Consider the following 19,116-nt stretch of genomic DNA (forward strand, 5'->3'; position numbering starts at 1 on the left):
ACATTGTCCTCAGACGGCAAAGAGTAACTGAGGTTCCCTTTTCTCTCCCTTGGAGGCGCTGAACAAGGAGCTGGCCAGTTCAGGGCCTCCATGGGAGAGAAATGGGGGGCCGGCACTTGTACTCAAATGAGCTTTCATACGCGGTCATCCTGCCCCACACTCACATTCCAAAATATCTGCATGCTCCCCTATCCAAGAGGTGGTTGGTCTTGGGCTGGGGGGTCCCAGAAGGCAGAATAAGTTGAGAAGCAAAGCCCAAGAAGTTGGAGGCATCCTCTTTGCATCCACCCAAACCCAATCTAAACAGCTTTGCTCCAGAACCAGCCCCTCCCTTCAGTTCTGTTCAGTTAAGAATGTCAGTTAAGAGGGACCACCTGTATTTTCTTGATTCTTGCCTGAGGTCATAACGGGCATGCACACTGGTATCTGTTTACCTGTAAGCACACACCTTCAACATCCCCATACTCCATACTAAGGAAAAACAACTCCTCCAACCTTAATAACACAACCCACAATCAGGCTAAAATCTGATACCCAACCAGCACTATGGTGGCACCAGAGCGTACCAACACCCACATCCCCACCCCAACACCCCAACAATGTTGCTCATAACATTGGCAACATTGCTTATGAACCTTATACCTGACAGCGACGTTACAAAGTCACTTCACACTGTCTCACTGATCTCCCCCTATCGCAAACAACAGGGGGGATGGCCTGTCCTTGAACACGGCCTTCCACACCAGCTGAGACCTAGGACCAACCGGCTAAATGCCAGATGGCCTAAAATACCCCAAACAAACACCTATATGACTACATATAGGAAACTCTCTACAACTTACCCCCTACTCTTTAACCCAATTCTTACTCTAATCCCATTAGCCCCCCACCCACCACACCCTAGGTCAGCGCAACCCCACTGCTACTTTAAACAACAGGAGGGGGGGAAGATACAAGACAACCCAAACGGGTTGGCAGGGAATCACCCCACATAATAGATAAGCAAGATGGCTAACCTAAAAGCAATTACATTAAATGTGAGGGGGCTGGGAAACCCCATCAAAAGAAAACACATCACCTCATTCATAAATACCATGAAACCACACATAACCTTCCTACAAGAAATACACAACCCACCCAAAGGCAGCAAACTCCTGAGCGACCCCCGCTTCATTTCTAGCAGGACTGACCATGCCTACCCTAACTGATGAGGAACAGGAATTCATCGACAGCCCTATCACCCCAGAGGAAATAGATGCGGTCCTCAAAAACCTGAAACCACACAAAGCCCCAGGCCCAGACGGTTTCACAGCAGAATTCTATAGGAAATTCAAAGAACCCTTGATGCCCTACATGACCCGCCTATTCAACGACATCCTAAAAGGGGGCCCCATCCCCCAAACCACTAAAAGACAGCCTCAAAGTAGAATCATACCGCCCAATCTCATTAATAAACCAAGACTACAAGATATCCACATCAATCTTGGCCAACCGCCTAAAAATCTTCCTACACAAGTTAATAGCCCCAGACCAGACTGGCTTTGTCCCTGGCCGCAATATAACAGACCCCATCAGGAAACTACTGAACCTGATCGAACACAGCAAGGCAACCAAACTCCCATTGACAATTATGTCCCTAGACATCCTCAAAGCCTTTGATTGCTTAGAGTGGAAATACATATTAGCAGTACTAACTAACATGAAATTTGGCCCCAACTTCCTACAAATCCTCAAACAAATATACTCCCAAGCCTCAGCAAAATGCAGAACTAACAATATGGATTCGAATACTATAGCTATCCAAAGAGGCATGAAACAAGGATGCCCACTGTCTCCCTTCTTATTTATCCTGGCTCTGGAACCCCTAGCAATCCGCATCCGAGCAGCCACAGACATCAAGGGAGTGGAAATAAAAGGCAGAACCTATAAATTAGGGCTCTTTGCAGATGACCTAATGTCACAACACCAGACCCCATAAGCACAGCAACCTCCCTAATCAGAGAACTCAACACATTTGCAATGGTGTCGGGCCTACAGGTAAATTTTACAAAGTCAGAAGCTATGTGCTTCAACACCCCTCCTCACACCCAAAAAGAACTCACGAAGGTCACCAAAATAAAACTTTGCCACACCAAGTTCAGATACCCAGGGGTACAAATAACCAGAAACCTCAATAAATTGTACCTCCACAACTACAAGCCCCTGTGGCAACAAACTAACAAAGACCTAAAGAGATGGAATAACATGAATTTCACTCTCTCAGACAAAATAGCCATGATCAAAATGATCACACTCCCAAAACTAACCTACCTATTCCAAACCCCCCCCCCCAATCTGGATCCCCTCAACCCAACTCCGCAGTTGGCAGAGAAAACTACACTCTTTCATCTTCTCACATAAAAAACCAAGAATAAGCCCCAAATACCTGCACCTCCCCAACTCAGAAGGAGGATGGGGAATCCCCAACATAGAAGCATATTACATTGCCAACCAAATACGCCATATAATCCCATATATACTAGAAGATGAGACAAAACAATGGGTACACCTAGAGAGGGACACAATTGAAAATACCTGCACCACAACATACCCACTCCTCCCAAACAAACTAAAGAAAATTCCCTCAACACTTAACAGGTACACAGAGACCATGCTCAAAGCATGGAAAACGCAAATAGGCAAACTATCCCCAACCCCATCCCCACTAATCCCCCTGGCGTACCACCCATTATTCCACCTTGCAGCACAAAACCTCCAGATAAAAACCTGGCGAACCAAAGGCTTATATCGCCTAATAGACTTTTATAAAAATAACAAACCCTTGTCAACACAAGAAATACAAGACAAACTAGAAGACACCCAAATGCCCTGGTTAACACAACACCAACTATATGCCCTCTTAAACAACCCAACAGTAAAATCAGCAGCAACTAGGCCCCTGACAACCTTCAAAAACCTCCTCCTAACAACAAAGGGAATCAGTAAAGGGATGGTATCTGCAATATACGAAATACTACTCCAAAATCCCGCAAATCCCCTAGACGCAATCAAAAAACAATGGGAGAATGACATAGGCTATGAGATTAACCCCACTCAATGGACCAGAATGTGGTCTAAACCCCCCTTTAAATCCATATCAACGAAAAGAAAAGAACTCACACTGAAACTCACCTACAGGTGGTACCTAACACCAAGGAAACTAGCGCTAATACACGCAGGAACCTCACCAACATGCTGGAGAGGGTGCACCTCCACAGGCACATACCTCCACATGTGTTGGGAGTGTCCCAAAATCCAACAATTCTGGACAACAGCCATACAAGAAATATGTAAAATAACTAAGCAAGTATTAGACTTCACCCCAGAATTGGCCCTACTAAACATCTTCCAAGACAACAATGCCCAGTTACACCACAAAGAACTCATAACCCACCTACTTTCAGCAGCCAGAAACACCATAACCAGACACTGGAGAGACCTGTCAGGAGTAAGCATGGACCAATGGTACCAAATAGTATGGGAAACAGCCGAATAGAAAAATTAACTAATAAACTGAAACTGACACGGGGACAAACAGAAGAAGACACCTTCACCCCGGTATGGCTCCCCTTTATCACATACACAGCCCAACAGGACAATGACAATAATCCACCAACAGCATACAAATCAATATGGCTAAGCTGATCCAAAACACCCACCCACCTCACTCACACACGAAAACCAAGATCACCACAGCCAGTCACAAACAAACAATCACACCCTAGGCCAACCCCAACCTCTCTCACCACCAAAGGAACACAAGTGAACAACACAAGCACGCTGACACCAAACTCTACATACATCAAACATAATAGAAACACCGCCACCCAACCCCACCCCTATCCATCTTCCCTCTCTCCACCCCCACTTTCTTTTTTCTTTTCTTCTCCCCCTAATGCCTCAACAAATGAAAGGGATTTGTAAAAATGTTACATGGGGAAAAAAATACGAGGTATTACACTTACACTGTAAAACAAGAAAACCCTTAATAAAATATTTTTTTATAAAAAACAAAAAATAATAATAAAGAGAAAAGGGTCAAACTCAAAAAAAAAAAAAATTAAAAAAATGGGCATGCACACTGGTATCTGTTTACCTGTAAGCACACACCTTTAATTTATCTTTTTAAAAATAAAAATAAAATACAAGTTTCTCAATCTACCAGCTTCGCACAAAACAGCAGCCGTTTTGTGATCCATGGCAGCGAAAACCCCACGTTTTATGGCGCCCCCCCAAATGAGGCTTCAGTGCCCTAACCCAAAGGGTCACAATTTCTCCAAAGGTCCAGTGTCATCTGATTCACTCCAAAGCAGCACCAAACACCCAGAGAATGCCCCCTGCAACATTGGGGTGGGGTGGGGGTGAAAACACTACATTTCCCATTGTTAGAGTGGCATACAAAGGATGAACAAGTTAAATCAGTGGTGATAGATTGGGCAAGACATGTAGGACATAACATAATGTTTGAGGATTGGGAAAGATTGTGGAAGAAAGGGGTCAAGTTCACTGCATGTACTGTACTAAAGGAAAACATAATGAAAATGATGTATAGATGGTATCTGACCCCTGTTAAATTAGCAAAGATTTATCATAACTGTGATAACCATTGCTGGAAATGTAAAGAAAAAGAAGCTACCTTCTATCATATGTGGTGGACCTGCCCCAAGGTGAAAGACTTCTGGGAAAAGATTTATAATGAATTGAAAAAAATGTTGAAATATACATTTATAAAGAAACCAGAGGCCTTTCTTCTTAGAATAACAGGTTTAGAATTGCCCCCAAAAGATGTTAAATTATTTCTGTATGCCACAACTGCAGCAAGAATTTTGTTAGCTAAGAACTGGAAAACGCAAGAAGTACCAACAGTGGAAGAATGGCAGATGAAGATGATGGATTTTTTGGAGCTAGCCAATCTGACTGGAAGAGTCCCTGACCAGAAGGAGGAGGAGTATCAGGAAGAATGGACGAAATTTAATGACTATTTAGTTAAATATGTTAAGTTAGATTAATTGGAAAAAGCTTGCATATAGCGGATAGGCTTAGGATTTAAATATGTAATATGTGATGAATTAATATGTTTAATACTGAACTGGGAAGTAAGAAAGATGTTAAGTGATTACGTTAATTTTATAAGAATATTGATTTGGAAAACCATTAAAATGATATGCACTGAAATCCAACCAGGGGGATACGAGGAAGTAACTTAACAATGTTAATTAGATTAGTCTTAATAAGGTTATGATTTATGTTTGTTTGTCTATTTGTCTGTGTGTTTAAATTTTTGTGGTAAAAACAATAATTTTTGGGGGGACATTTCAGCGATTTCCACCCAGACACTGTTTCCAACAGCCAAATCCTGGATATATCACAACCCTGACATACAATGGCCACCCTAGATTCTAACAGCTTATTCTTTTCAATGTTCTGGAAAGGACCTTATGTACAGTACCTAAAAGCAGCTAGTTTTGTTACTGTAAAAGCTAGACAAGCACAGGACATTGCAGTTTAGCTAGGCCATAAACTAAATAAAGTGTAATAATCAAAATGATAGTCTTATGAAATTATTATTTTCTCCAACAGTGGGATGAAAATTGCTTAACATGGTGTCATCTAAAAACTCCCTGCAAACAGATCAGAATGAAGGCTCATTAAATGGCGGGTGTCACCTAACCGCCCTGCAGACTTTGTGCAAATGCTACAGGCTGAATACTCTGAATACTCAATGAACAGGTTATCTGGGAGCAACCCTTGGCTGCTAGTGGAAAAGTTCCATACTAAGCTTCCATACTAGGCTTCCATACAAGGGCAGCACTTTGCTCCATCTTCACGACGCTTCTTTACCTGCTCATTTTTGCATTCATTATGATCTTTCACATGATGGAAAAGCCATTTCTGAAAATCTAGTGGAATCTGGTTTCTGTGTTGTTTCCATCAAAAAATCATATTGCATTCCCATTGGCTCAGATATTGTGGGAGTTTTGCACTGATGAAATCAGGGATAGTATACTGGCACAAGGAGAAGGGGACGACAGAGGACGAGATGGTTGGACAGTGTTCTCGAAGCTACAAACATGAGTCTGACCAAACTGCGGGAGGCAGTGGAGGACAGAGGTGCCTGGCGTGCTCTGGCCCATGGGGTCACGAAGAGCTGGACATGACTAAACGGCTAAACAACAACAACATACTGGCATACAATTCTGGTAAGGTCAAGGGACCCCTGACCGTTAGGTCCAGTCGCGGACGACTCTGGGGTTGTGGCACTTATCTCACTTTACTGGCTGAGGGAGCCAGCGTACAGCTTCCAGGTCATGGGGCCAGCATGACTAAGCCGCTTCTGGGGAAGCAGAGCAGCGCACAGAAACATATATTGATCAAAAAGCCACAGTTCCATAACGCAACAAGATACTAGAGTGTAAAAAGAGCATTAGAAATTGGTGCGGAAGCACTAGCTTTATAAACCGCAGGTCTGAATGCAGCCTCAGTTTCCCCTGATAAATGTTTTCTATGTACAGAATTCACATCTGTCTATATATTTTGTCTGTAGCAGCACTCAACCTCGGGAATCCCACCTACAATCTAAAGTGAAGCAGCCCAGAAACATGTTTGCCTCCTCGTCTGCTGTTTGTGAGAACTTGGCCTGGGCTGCTAATAAATGGAGCTCCCCTTTGCCAATGCATATCTGAAGGCAGTATCCAAAACAGCAAACTTACTTACCCACCCTCAAAGAAGTGTGGGGAGGTTGGAAGATTTTGCAAGCAGTGCTGATTTTGCAGTAGATCTTCCCTTTTTCTGCTGTACCACAAATGGACTGAATTTGTGTATGGGTTTGGCAGAGATGGTGCACAAATGTACACCAGGGGATGCTAGTGCCTTCAAGGAGAGCTCTGGCACACTTCCATCATGACTGACAGGGATGATCTCCAGTCTCTGAGCCCCAGGCCTTAGGTAGTCAAAAAGTAGCCCAACAAGAACTAAGCTGGGCATGGAGTGTTGTGGAGGGGGGTGGTGAGAAAACTGAGGTATGTGTATGTATGAAATTGAGGGCTTATCCACACTTGCCTTTTGCCCCACACTTTCCAGGCAGAGTCCATGCTTAAAAGCATTGATTGAGCATTGTTGTTGCTGGTTTTTGCCCCAGAGCTTTCTTCACAAAAATCCACTCTTTAAAGCTCAATCGGAGCAAAGGGCAGATTGAAGGGTAAGCATGGACTGTGCCTGGAAAAGGCGGAGGATTTGTGTTTTTTTAAATGACATTTATTAATATTTCACAAACAATAAAACAAATTCCAACAAATTCCAGCATTCAAACTACAAAAGCTAAACAAATAAAAGATACACAGTAGAAAAACAGTTGATAGAAGAAAGAATAAAGAATAAGAACAAAGAGAAAATCCAAAAATCAAAACTGAAAAATAGATTAATATTTTTAAATCTTATATTTTCTTCACTAGTTTCTTGACCTCCTCACACCTCCCATTTTGTATTCCAGTTCAAATATTAAATTCAGCAAATCCTTACCCTCTAACATTCATTCTTACTCCATATGTTAACCTATTATTATAAATATCCATTTCCAATTATCAATCCCTATTTACATTTTCTTAAGCATCTCTTTACCAGTACCACTTATTTTCACTCAAACATCATTTCAACATTCCTTAATTTTACAGTGCTTCTGCAAGTAATCTTTAAACTTCTTGGAAAAGGCGGAGGATTTGAACTGTCGCTATAACCACTGGTGCTGTAGTACAGTATATTTTAAAGGGCAGAATCTCATCATGACAGCTGTCATACAGCCATTCCAACTAGGAGAGTCCAATAATCTGGGTAGCTGTGCTGATCCAATACTGCAATTATATTATAATACCAGGGCTTACGCCCCTGCCTCCTTCACTCACTAGCAGCGGCGGAGTGGGCTTCTTGTTCCAGTCTGTGGCAATGGCAGCATCTCACCCATTCGCAGGAGACTCTGGAAGAGGGGAGGGGGTAACCTGAGGCTGAATTGCCTTCCATACCTTGTTGAGGGGTATCGATTAGAAAGGAGACCCGCAATCATCTCCTGAGGCCATTCCTGCCTCCATGGAAGCGGGGTGTGTGTGTGTGTGTGAGAGAGAGAGAGGTGCTGGGTGTTAAGCCCTCCATCACTGAGGCAGTCTCTGAGTCTGCCATGTTAAGCAGCCAAGCACCTCTACAATGCGTGTGTGTAGAAACAGAACATACAAGCATGCATTTTATTCAGGAAAGTTGCTTGCATAAATGCGAACATTGCAAAAATTGCATGCAGCATTGGATTTGCATGAGGACTCCTTTTTAAAAATGCAAAGTACTGCAGAAATGTGGAGGATCAAATCTAAGACTGGGAAAATGAGAAATGGATGGAAACTGAAATGGACCAGTTTGTCAGTTGCTGCTAGCTGCAGCTGGAACCCCTATGCAGAACCACAATCCACACCTCTGGGTCCCAGTGAAACTTGTAGAAGCACCCCCTTCCCTTGCCCTTTCCCTGAAATAGGCAGCCCTTAGTATTTCACTTCTTCCTTTCATCTCTACCTGCGGCTAGATGAAGACCTTTAGAGGCCCTAAAGCAGTCAAAATATGAGGTTGCCTCCCGCTAAGCAATTCAAAATAAATAGGAAAAAAGAAGAAGAGAAAAATGGGGGAAGAATGTGCAGTGGGGTGTGAGGGAGTCTAGTGAAGTTCTGTCCCCCCCCCCCCATGTATATGTACTACTGAGTAATCCAGGGCTGTCTCTGCCTTTCTGCCTTGGGAGTCAGGCTCACGGGACTCAGCAAGCAGGCGTAGGATTGTGCTGTGAAGGCCTAGAGACCAGGGGTGCCAACTTGAATAAAATATTAGGTGGGGGGACCAGGTAAACCCCATCCTGTGTAATTGATCACATGACATGGTGCGCACACCATTTGAATGGCAATGCCCATCAACTTTGGGGGAAGGCGGGCCCCCTCAAATATTTTATTGGGGGGGGGGCTGAAGGGACGTTGGTCCCTAGGAGTTGGCTCCTATGCTAGAGGCAGGGAGAAAGGGCCAGTATCTCTTGTATTTTTTAAAAAATACTTTTTATTGAGTTTTCCACTTAAATCATATTCACATTTTGTTACATAATTCCATATTACTCTGTAAGTGCATCAACCTCCTTCCCTCCCTCTTTCTGACTTCCACATAACTTTCCATATTCTTCGCATTTCTATAAGCACTTATTTACCCTTTGTCAAATTAGAATATTTCACCTTATTATCGGTAAATCAGTTCCTTATATTTACATTACAGAACATTTCAATTCAAGCCTGCAAACATTTTCAAATGTTTACAATTTTTTTCATATAGAATCCTAGAGTTGGAAGAGACCACAAGGGCCATCGAGTCCAACCCCCTGCCAAGCAGGAAACACCATCAGAGCACTCCTGACATATGGTTGTCAAGCCTCTGCTTAAAGACCTCCAAAGCAGGAGACTCCACCACACTCCTTGGCAGCAAATTCCACTGTTGAACAGCTCTTACTGTCAGGAAGTATATAAATTTGTTCCAGTCCTTACGAAACTGTTCATTACGCTGATTCCGGATCTTCCCCGTCAACTTGGCCATCTCTCCGTACTCCATCATCTTGTGTGCACAGTGAAATCATCGTGGGTTTTTAGTTGTTTTTCTGTTTTACAAAGACATCAGGACAGTTAATTACCAGGGACAAACACTGGCAAACAGGGTAATAACAAAAAAGAAAATTCCATTTAAAAAACAAAATTCCATTAAGACCTTTTCATAGTACATTACACTAAAAAGCAAGAAAAAGACTAAGTCCTCTTTCTCAGATAAATCTTAACTTGCCCCACACAATTTCCCAACATAGGAATAGTGTGAGTGGAGGCTGGGTGCACCACATTGGAGACCCCAGGCGGAGTAGTAGGGGAATCTCATCCTTTACTTCCACACAAGGGTGACAGGCCAAATCATCTGTCAGAATAGCTATGGTGGCCACGATTTCGCTGAAAACCCGATGTCTTAGGTTTCACAACCAAGCAGCGGCAAACACCTGCTAAAGGCCCCCTGAAATGTTTGGCAGTGAAAACCCCAAATTTCATGGCACCCCCAAAAATGAGCCTTTGGCGCCCTAACTCACGGGATTCCAATTTCTCCAAAAGTCAGATGTTGTCCGATTCACTCCAAAGCGGTGCCAAACACCCAGAGAATGCCCCCTGCAAGGTTTGGGGGTGAAAGCACTACATTTCACATCGCCCCACAAAATGAGCCCTCGACGCCGTAACCCACATGGTTGTCAGGGGCTGGACTGAGGAGGAATGGTGGGAGGCCTCCCCCACTCTCGAGGACCTGCTCCACAACTCCAATTTATAAAGATTATAATCCAAGTTAACGAGATCCTCTTGCAATTAGAGGTCAAGAGATATGTAAAAGTCAGTGCTTTATATGATTCAGCCACATGGTGGAGCAATAAACAAAGATTAAAGAAGCCATGATAGCCGGCTCTGAAAAGCTGGGATGGTTTGTGTCTTCAAAGGCATGGCAGTGTGGCTTGAAGTTAATGACTTGTAACACCTCACAGTCATCATCATAATATAATAATAATAATTTATGATTTATACCCAGCCACTCTGGGCGGCTTCCAACAAAATATTAAAATAAAATAGTCTGTCAAACATTATAAGCTTCCCAGAACAGGGCTGCCTTCAGATGTCTTCTAAATGTCAGGTAGCTGTTGATCTCTTTGACATCTGGTGGGAGGGGGTTCCACAGGGCGGGTGCCACTACCAAGAAGGCCCTCTGCCTGGTTCCCTGTAGCTTTGCTTCTCGCAATGAGGTAACCGCCAGAAGGCCCTCAGCGCTGGACCTCAGCGTCCGGGCAGAACAATGGGGGTGGAGGCGCTCCTTCAGGTATACTGGGCCGAGGCCGTTCAGGGCTTTAAAGGTCAGCACCCACACTTTGAATTGTGCCCGGAAACATACTGGGAGCCCACGTAGATCTCGGGGGCCACTCCCAGTCACCAGTCTAGCTGCTGCATTCTGGATTATTTGTAGTTTCTGGGTCACCTTCAAAGGTAGCCCCACCTAGAGCGCATTGCAGTAGTCCAAGCAAGAGATAACTAGAGCATGCACCACTCCGGTGAGACAGTCTGTGGGCAGGTAGGGTCTCAGCCTGCGTACTAGATGAAGCTGGTCAACAGCTGCCCTGGACACAGAATTGACCTGCGCCTCCATGGACACCATGAACTGAAAGGTCCCGGGGGCGTTACCCTGAGCCTCAGCCACAAGGAATGTGCAGCAGCAGAAAATGGTCATGCTGTTCTCGGTTGCATCTATGGAAGTCCAGGGTCCTGATGAAACGAAGTCCAAGTCCTACTCTCTCCTACCTTGGTCAGGCCACACCTGGAGTCCTGTGTCCAGTTCTGGGCACCATCATTTAAGAAGGGTGTTGACAAGCTGGAATGTGTGCAGAGGAGGGCAACCAAGACAACCAAGGGTCTGGAAACTAAGATTGAAGAGAAACCCTTGAAGGAGCTGGGTAGGTTTGGCCTGGAAAAGAGGAAACTGAGAGGAGATCTGACAGCCATCTTCAAATATCTGAAGGGCTGTCACATGGAAGAGGGAACAAGCTTGTCTTCTCCTGCTCTAGACGGTAGGCCTCGAACCCAAGGATTAAAGTTATAAGAAAGGAGATTCCAACTAAACATTCATAAAAACTTTCTGACAGTAAGGGCTGTTTGGCGTTGGAACAGATTCCCACAAGAGGTGGTGGACTCTCCTTCCTTGGAGGTTACTAAGCAGAGGTTGGGTGGCCGTCTGCCATGGATGCTTTTGCTGAGATTCCTGCATCCCAGGGGGTTGGACTAGATGACCCTTGGGGTCCCTTCCAGCTATAAGTTTCTATGATTCTATGAAATGGATCTGGATTAATGACAGCCACCCACCAGTTTCATATGCAACACTGCTTCCCACCCCACCCCCTTACTGATTAATATATATAAAAAATACGTTAGACAAATAATAACTTACAAAGAGGATCAATAAACGTGTCACCTTTATTATATAAACTGTCATCATAATCACATGTCAAAATTTCTTTTGTGAATGAAATAAAATAGTTTCAATCAGTTTTTAATAACCAACAATCAAATGTAGAGCTTGGGGTACATTTAAACATGGCTTAGATCAATTCCCCAGATGTTCAGTGTCCAGGGGTTCAGTGCCTGGCACCCAGAAACTCGTGGCAAAGGGGAGTCTGGCACCAAGAAACTCATAACATTTCACTTCCTTGCAAGCTAAGGAAAGCTGTTGATTGGCAGACGACACTGGGCAGAAACAGAAAGAAACAGGGGGATGAGGAGGTCTAAGGGTGAAGTCCTGCTCCTGTCCATCCTAATACTGGGCAGATTATTACAGGATGTTGAGAAGGGTCATTTTTTACTATTTATTGAGAAACAGCAGCCATAGTCTAGGCCAGGAGTGTTTTCCCTTGGTGACACCGCCATGTTGAAAAGTGTGTGTTTGCAAGGTGTTTCCTGTCCTGTCCAGAAGTGCACCGTGCTGGATGAAGCCAGCTCTAGATCTTTCCTAAATAAATAAAATAAAAACCCACTGGAAGATGTATTTGAAAAATTAATGTTAAGGGGAACAATTCACATTGTTAAGCAAGGTAGCTAAAGCAACGGGGTCATGTCCTCCATTGTGACACGTCCCCCTGCTGAGTGACTTGGCTGAGGATTTTGGGAAGAGCAACTATCTGAGGATAGTTCAGGAGAAAGGAGGTGGTTTGTGAGAAGTAATGATGTTTTCCGGCAAAATGAAGATTTCTTCTTCTTGAGTGTAAGTAGGATGTCTAATTCTTTCTGCATTCTGCTTCTTATGCTCTCCCTCAAGATTTAGAAACATAGGGCAGTAAGGCAGATCTGGAAAAAGCCTAGGTAAAGGTACAGGTACCCCTGACCGTTAGGTCCACTCGCGGACGACTCTAGGGTTGCACGCTCATCTCGCTCTATATGCTGAGGGAACCGGAGTACAGCTTCCGGATCATGGGGCCAGGATGACTAAGCCGCTTCTGGCGAAACCAGAGCAGTGCACGGAAAGACTGTTTACCTTCCCACCAGAACGGCACCTACCGTATTTTTCGCTCTATAGGACGCACCGGACCATAAGATGCACTGGACCATAGGAGGTGGAGAACGGGGAGGGGGGGAATTCTCTCCCTCTCTGCTCAGCGTCCCTTCAGCGAAGCGGCAGGAGAAACGGAGCCCCTTCCATTTCTCCTCCTGCTTCGCTGAAGGGGCACTGCGCAGAGAGGGAAAACTGTGCAGCGCCTCTCCAGCGAAGCGTAGCCTGGAGAGCAAGAGGGATTGGTGTGCACTGACCCCTCTCACTCTCCAGGCTTCAGGCGGCTATCCGCAAGCCTTCGGAGCGCAGCGGGAGCTTTTGAAGCCTCCGCAGAGCCGTAGGGTGAAGGCACCCCGCTGCCCTGTGGAGGCTTTGCGCAGCCATCCCCAAGCTAGAACAGTGAGACGGAGCTCTGCGCAGTGCTCCGCCTCGCTGTTCTGGCTTCGGGGACGGCCTTTGAAGCCTCCACAGGGCAGCAGGGTGCCTTCACCCCGCTGCCCTGCGGAGGCTTTGCGCAGCCATCCCCAAGCTAGAACAGTGAGACGGAGCTCTGCGCAGTGCTCCGGATTGGTGTGCACTGACCCCTCTCACTCTCCAGGCTTCAGGCGGCTATCCGCAAGCCTTCGGAGCGCAGCGGGAGCTTTTGAAGCCTCCGCAGAGCCGTAGGGTGAAGGCACCCCGCTGCCCTGCGGAGGCTTTTCGCAGCCATCCCCAAGCTAGAACAGTGAGACGGAGCTCTGCGCAGTGCTCCGCCTCGCTGTTCTGGCTTCGGGGACGGCCTTTGAAGCCTCCACAGGGCAGCAGGGTGCCTTCACCCCGCTGCCCTGCGGAGGCTTTGCGCAGCCATCCCCAAGCTAGAACAGTGAGACGGAGCTCTGCGCAGTGCTCCGGATTGGTGTGCACTGACCCCTCTCACTCTCCAGGCTTCAGGCGGCTATCCGCAAGCCTTCGGAGCGCAGCGGGAACTCCTGCTGCGCTCCGAAAGCTTGCGGATAGCTGCCTGAAGCCAACAGAGTGCAGCTTTTGAAGCCTCCACAGAGCAGAGGGGTGAAGGCACCCCGCTGCCCTGTGGAGGCTTTGCGCAGCCATCCCCAAGCTAGAACAGTGAGACGGAGCTCTGCGCAGTGCTCCGCCTCGCTGTTCTGGCTTCGGGGACGGCCTTTGAAGCCTCCGCAGGGCAGCAGGGTGCCTTCACCCCGCTGCCCTGCGGAGGCTTTGCGCAGCCATCCCCAAGCTAGAACAGTGAGACGGAGCTCTGCGCAGTGCTCCGCCTCGCTGTTCTGGCTTCGGGGACGGCCTTTGAAGCCTCCGCAGGGCAGCAGGGTGCCTTCACCCCACTGCCCTGCGGAGGCTTTGCGCAGCTAACCCCAAGCTAGAACAGTGAGACGGAGCGCTGTGCAGCGCTCCTTCTCCCTGTTCTGGCTTTGGGCTTAGCTGCGCAGCCTGCAATCACTCCGTAGGACGCACACAACTTTCCCCTGAATTTTTTTTTTTTACAAAATAATTTTTATTAGCAAACCAATCAAATCACATTAGTTCCAAATTACAAAACCAAATTTTTGTTGGGGAAAAAGTGCGTCCTATAGAGCGAAAAATATGGTATTTATCTACTTCCACTTTGTGCTTTCGAACTGCTAGGTTGGCAGGAGCTGGGACCGAGCAGCGGGAGCTCACCCCGTTGCGGGGATTCGAACTGCCGACCTTCTGATCAGCAAGCCATAGGCTCTGGGGCCACCCGTGTCCCTACGGAAAAAGCCTATCGCAGACCAAATCCCCCTCCCAAACCTGGTATGTAAGGGCTTCCGGTTTTTCCGCCCTCCGTTGTGGATGTGCTTCGTGGGTTCTCCGCGCCTAGCAGCTGTTAGAGGGAACTTTGGGGGGCAACACGGAGGCTACACGACCCCCAAAAAGGCTCTGGGCGTGGCCCAGGGCTGACATTGTCCGGCAGCATCAAAAAAGCCCACGTCCTAACCAGGAGGTAAGTCGACAGAGAGTACCTAGACGCAAGGACACAAGCAATCCTCAGCAGCAAGCCTCCAAGTCCCAAACGGTAAGAACGGCAGCAAAATCTCTCACTTTCCCAATCCCCTTCATTACTGGACTAAGCTAACAAGGAGGGCTTGAGGAGAAGAGGGTCTGTGAGACTTATTTATACAAAGTGCACTGCTCAGAAACAGACACAAAAGACTAGCACATAAAGAGTAAAGAACAGGAGATTTTATCTTAAATATATTGGAAATCTTTCTCATTATACTTAACCATAAGCGAAGATTTCTCTAACAAGTACCAGTAAGAAAAGGAAGACAGATTCAAATTTCACTCTGCAGCAGCAGTAGTAGCAGCCCATTAAAAGAAGCGGAATTCAAGGACTTAACTTGTTTTTTACTTTGAAGTGGCGTGAGCCCAGCGAAAGAGACTGAGTTAAAAGACTTGGATTGTCAGCGCTGTTTGTGGTAAAAGAGTGGAAGTTCCTGGAAAACAAAGGTAAAAGAGAAGGCAACACTTTTAATATTGAACTTATATTAAACACGAACCTATAAAGATGGCAAAGATGGCGTAGCATGGTCTGGGAGAAACGGCCGGACTAATTGGAGAATCAAGAAAAGAAAAGTGGCAAAAGGAGGGGCAGAACTGGACAAAAGAGGAGAGGGACTATAAAACTAAAGATGAGCATATTTAGTTTGAGGAGGTAGTTTGTGAGAAAGGAAATACATTTTCTGGTGTAATGAAGAGACTTTCTTCATATGAAGTATAAGTAGGATTCCTAATTCCTTCTGCATTCTGTTTCTTTTACTATCCCTCAAGATTCAGAAACGTAGGGAACCATGTCATGGTTAGATTAGTTTATAAAGATTGGCTGCATGAGCTGCTGGTCTCCTGCTGTCACGTGCCAAAGATCCATCCCCTGGTCTACAAGGAGGAGGAGAAAGAGATATTGGAAGAGAAATGGGAGAATGAAGTGATGGTTATGAAGATCAGAAGGAATCTTTAGTGAAGGTGGAAACAACTAATGTAAGACCAAGCGACCAGGGGATGGATGCCACCGATGCCAATAGAGATGGTGAGAGATGGTGATCTTTGTTCTTGAGGAACAGGGAGGCCAGAGAGAATCTGGATCACTGGGATGGGGGGAGGCAGCTCCCTGATTCAAGAAGAGTTCAGGGATGGGATGAGGAAGGGAGGAAGGGAGAATAACGAAAGCCACCTGGAGATCCTTGCAGGAAAGATGGGTCATCAATTAAGAATTTTTTCTCTTCATTTCTCTTCCAGGCAGCGATAGCAGTGAGGGCAGCAGCTCCACTACAGCTCTACCCCGCTCCAGGACCCAGTTCTCCCTTCGCCCAAAACCCAAGTATCTAAATAAATAAATAACAGGGATGCGGGTGGCACTGTGGGTTAAACCACAGAGCCTAGGACTTGCCTATCAGAAGGTCGGCGGTTCGAATCCCCACGACGGAGTGAACTCCCATTGCTCGGTCCCTGCTCCTGCCAACCTAGCAGTTCGAAAGCACGTCAAAGTGCAAGTAGATAAATAGGTACCGCTCCGGTGGGAAGGTAAAGGGCATTTCCGTGCGCTGCTCTGGTTCAGAAGCAGCTTAGTCATGCTGGCCACATGACCCGGAAGCTGTACGTGACCGGTCTGCCAATAAAGCGAGATGAGCGCCGCAGCCCCAGAGTCAGCCATGACTGGACCTAATGGTCAGGGGTCCCTTTACCTTTATATATTTCAAAAACACTATGAGTCTCCAGTGTGGTCTCTCGTCACAAGGAAACAGACTTTATAAAGAGGCAACCTTTCAAACTTCTTATAAATGGAAACTGGGGAAAGCCCCCTCCAAAAGAATAGACTGTGCCCAGTGACTAGCTGATCCATATGCCTGTTCAGTTGACGCTCTAGATGCCTACTCAGTTGTTCTCAAAGGCTGTTGAAAGAGAGAATGGCCAGTGTGGCAGGCTGTGCGAGATGCTGGCCTCCTGCTGTCGTGCCCCTAAAATCCACCTCCTGGTCTGCGAGGAGGAGGAGGAGGAAGAGATATTGGAAGAGAAATGGACTGAGGAAATAAGTATAATTAAAGAAAGGGAGAATAGCGTAAGCCACCTGAAGATCCTTGAAGGAAAGATGGGTTGTCAACATAATAATAAATGGAAAGATTAAAAATCTTTTGTCTTATTTTCTCTTCCGGGCAGCGACAGCAGTGAGACCAGCAGCTCCAGCACAGATCTCCCTCCCCACCAAGACCCAGTCCCCCCCCTTCCCCACAAACCCAAATAGAAAAATAAAAAAACAACATTATTATTATTCTAATCAAGTTCCTTTACAAACATGCTACTCTGTGATCATCCTTTTATCCTAGGCGGTGCCTTTTCCTACGTTTGTGAGCATGAGTGGAAATCCTGAGTCTCGCTGCAGGAGCCAACAGTTTGGCTCCTTCCATTGTTGTTGCTCCTAGATGGAACTGCGCATGTGCGAAGACAAGACAGAGACTTCCAAACTAGATCAATAAACGTGTCACCCGTTGTCTGAAAAGCACTGTCCTAATCACATGCCAGATTGTCTTTTGTGAATGAAATAAAATTCTTTCAAATAGTTTTTTAATGTTGGCATTTGTCTGTCTTGAGAAGCAATGGAGTGCGCCTCCGGGGGTGAGGTCCAAAGTCAAGCAAGGGTGTCAGCAGTCCCAAAGGGACCTCTCCAGGGAGCAAGTGTGGGCAGTGTGTCTGGAGGTCCTGGGCTTCCCAGATGACAAGACTCCCTCTTGGCCTTGCAGATGTGTCTCCAAGGAAAGCAGAGTTAGGCACCAGTTGGGCTGCAGGAGTTGTCAGAAGGGGTTGTAAACGGCGCCATCCAACCGCCTGAGGGACTCCACTCCAGATTTGTGTAGGGTTTACTCCTTAGCCTTTTCAGCTCCCAAAGACATCCCACAAGGCAAATGAGGATCAGAGTTTTCCTTCTACTCGATGGGCTTTCTTTCTAGGTGGATGAGCCCCATCTGCCCCTCACTTCCCTCCACAGCATTGCAGAAACCACCTTCTTGACCACTGGGCCCACGCTTGGTCTTGTCCGCTCAATCTGCTGGAGCCTGTCTTTGCACACAGGGGAAGTTCCTGAGCATTTGAGACTCCTTGGCTGCCCTCACCTGGTTTAGGTGGCCAGTCAAAGCCGTTCCCAGGATGTGGCCTCTGTCGCATGCTGACCGTTTCTAGGAGCAAGAGAACAAACTTTTTATTAAAGAATGGAAATGGTTTAATGAATACCGGTAGTTACAAACTGTAAACAGATAAGAACATTGGCAGGATTATTGGAATAACCTGCAGTTTAATAAGATTATATATTTAAAGCAGATGCATAAATGAAGAAATTAAGGTAATTTGGATATGCATAAGATATGAAGAATCAATTTAAGGAACTGCAGAAAGAGCGAGAAGGAAGTCAAGTTTTGAAATGTTAAAATGACTGCAAAATTATTGAAATGTATAAACTTGAAAATCATAATTTTTTAAAAAAAAATATTTTGCCCAAAATCAGACGTCATCTGTTTCACTCCCAACTGGAGCCAAAGGACACAGGCCTGGCCAGGACAGCTTTCCAGTTATAGCTTCTGCGGTGATGAGGCATGTGAGCCTCAACTGTCCTGCATCTATTCCAGCTGAGGAATCACACACCTCCTCCCCAAGTTAGCGAGCCCCACCTGGGCTGTGGGTCCTTGCCTTCCGGCCCTCTCAACTGACAGTTGTTAGTTCTGGAATCCTGAGCTTGAGGGGGGGGTACATCCCATTTCGCCCCGTGGGACACTCACCACCCCTTAGCCACCTGCCTTTGGCGCTGCAGCAGTGATGGCTTTGGTCCCTGAAAGAGCATGCAAGATCTCTCCCAAATCTCAATACATATTTTGCTCTCCTAGACATCTTGCAAGACTTCAATGAGATCTTGCAGGAAATCTCCAATCTGTTTACCTGCAA

At 46.1% G+C, this 19,116-nt stretch overlaps 4 long non-coding RNA genes across 4 annotated transcripts in view; 2 read left to right on the forward strand and 2 right to left on the reverse strand.

Moving 5' to 3' along the window:
* Nucleotides 1-315: 315 nt before the first annotated feature.
* On the reverse strand, nt 316-5,110 carry LOC308587598. The gene is made up of 2 exons (XR_014008485.1): nt 4,136-5,110; nt 316-434 (listed from the first exon to the last, which is right to left on the reverse strand). It is a non-coding gene; the product is annotated as an uncharacterized lncRNA (long non-coding RNA).
* Nucleotides 5,111-14,056: 8,946 nt separating this feature from the next.
* LOC308587831 overlaps nt 14,057-19,116 on the forward strand; it is a 30,206-nt gene continuing 25,146 nt past the window's right edge. Inside the window, exon 1 of the long non-coding RNA XR_014008542.1 lies at nt 14,057-14,169. This is a non-coding gene — a long non-coding RNA (uncharacterized lncRNA). The remainder of the gene's footprint in view (nt 14,170-19,116) is intronic.
* LOC308587829 lies at nt 14,715-17,746 on the forward strand. Its single transcript, XR_014008540.1, has 2 exons — nt 14,715-15,719; nt 15,827-17,746. It is a non-coding gene; the product is annotated as an uncharacterized lncRNA (long non-coding RNA).
* On the reverse strand, nt 15,517-19,084 carry LOC308587833. Its single transcript, XR_014008544.1, has 2 exons — nt 16,457-19,084; nt 15,517-16,406 (listed from the first exon to the last, which is right to left on the reverse strand). It is a non-coding gene; the product is annotated as an uncharacterized lncRNA (long non-coding RNA).

Source organism: Podarcis bocagei (assembly GCF_964188305.1).
Source record: "Podarcis bocagei genome assembly, chromosome: 5".
NCBI lineage: Eukaryota > Metazoa > Chordata > Lepidosauria > Squamata > Lacertidae > Podarcis > Podarcis bocagei.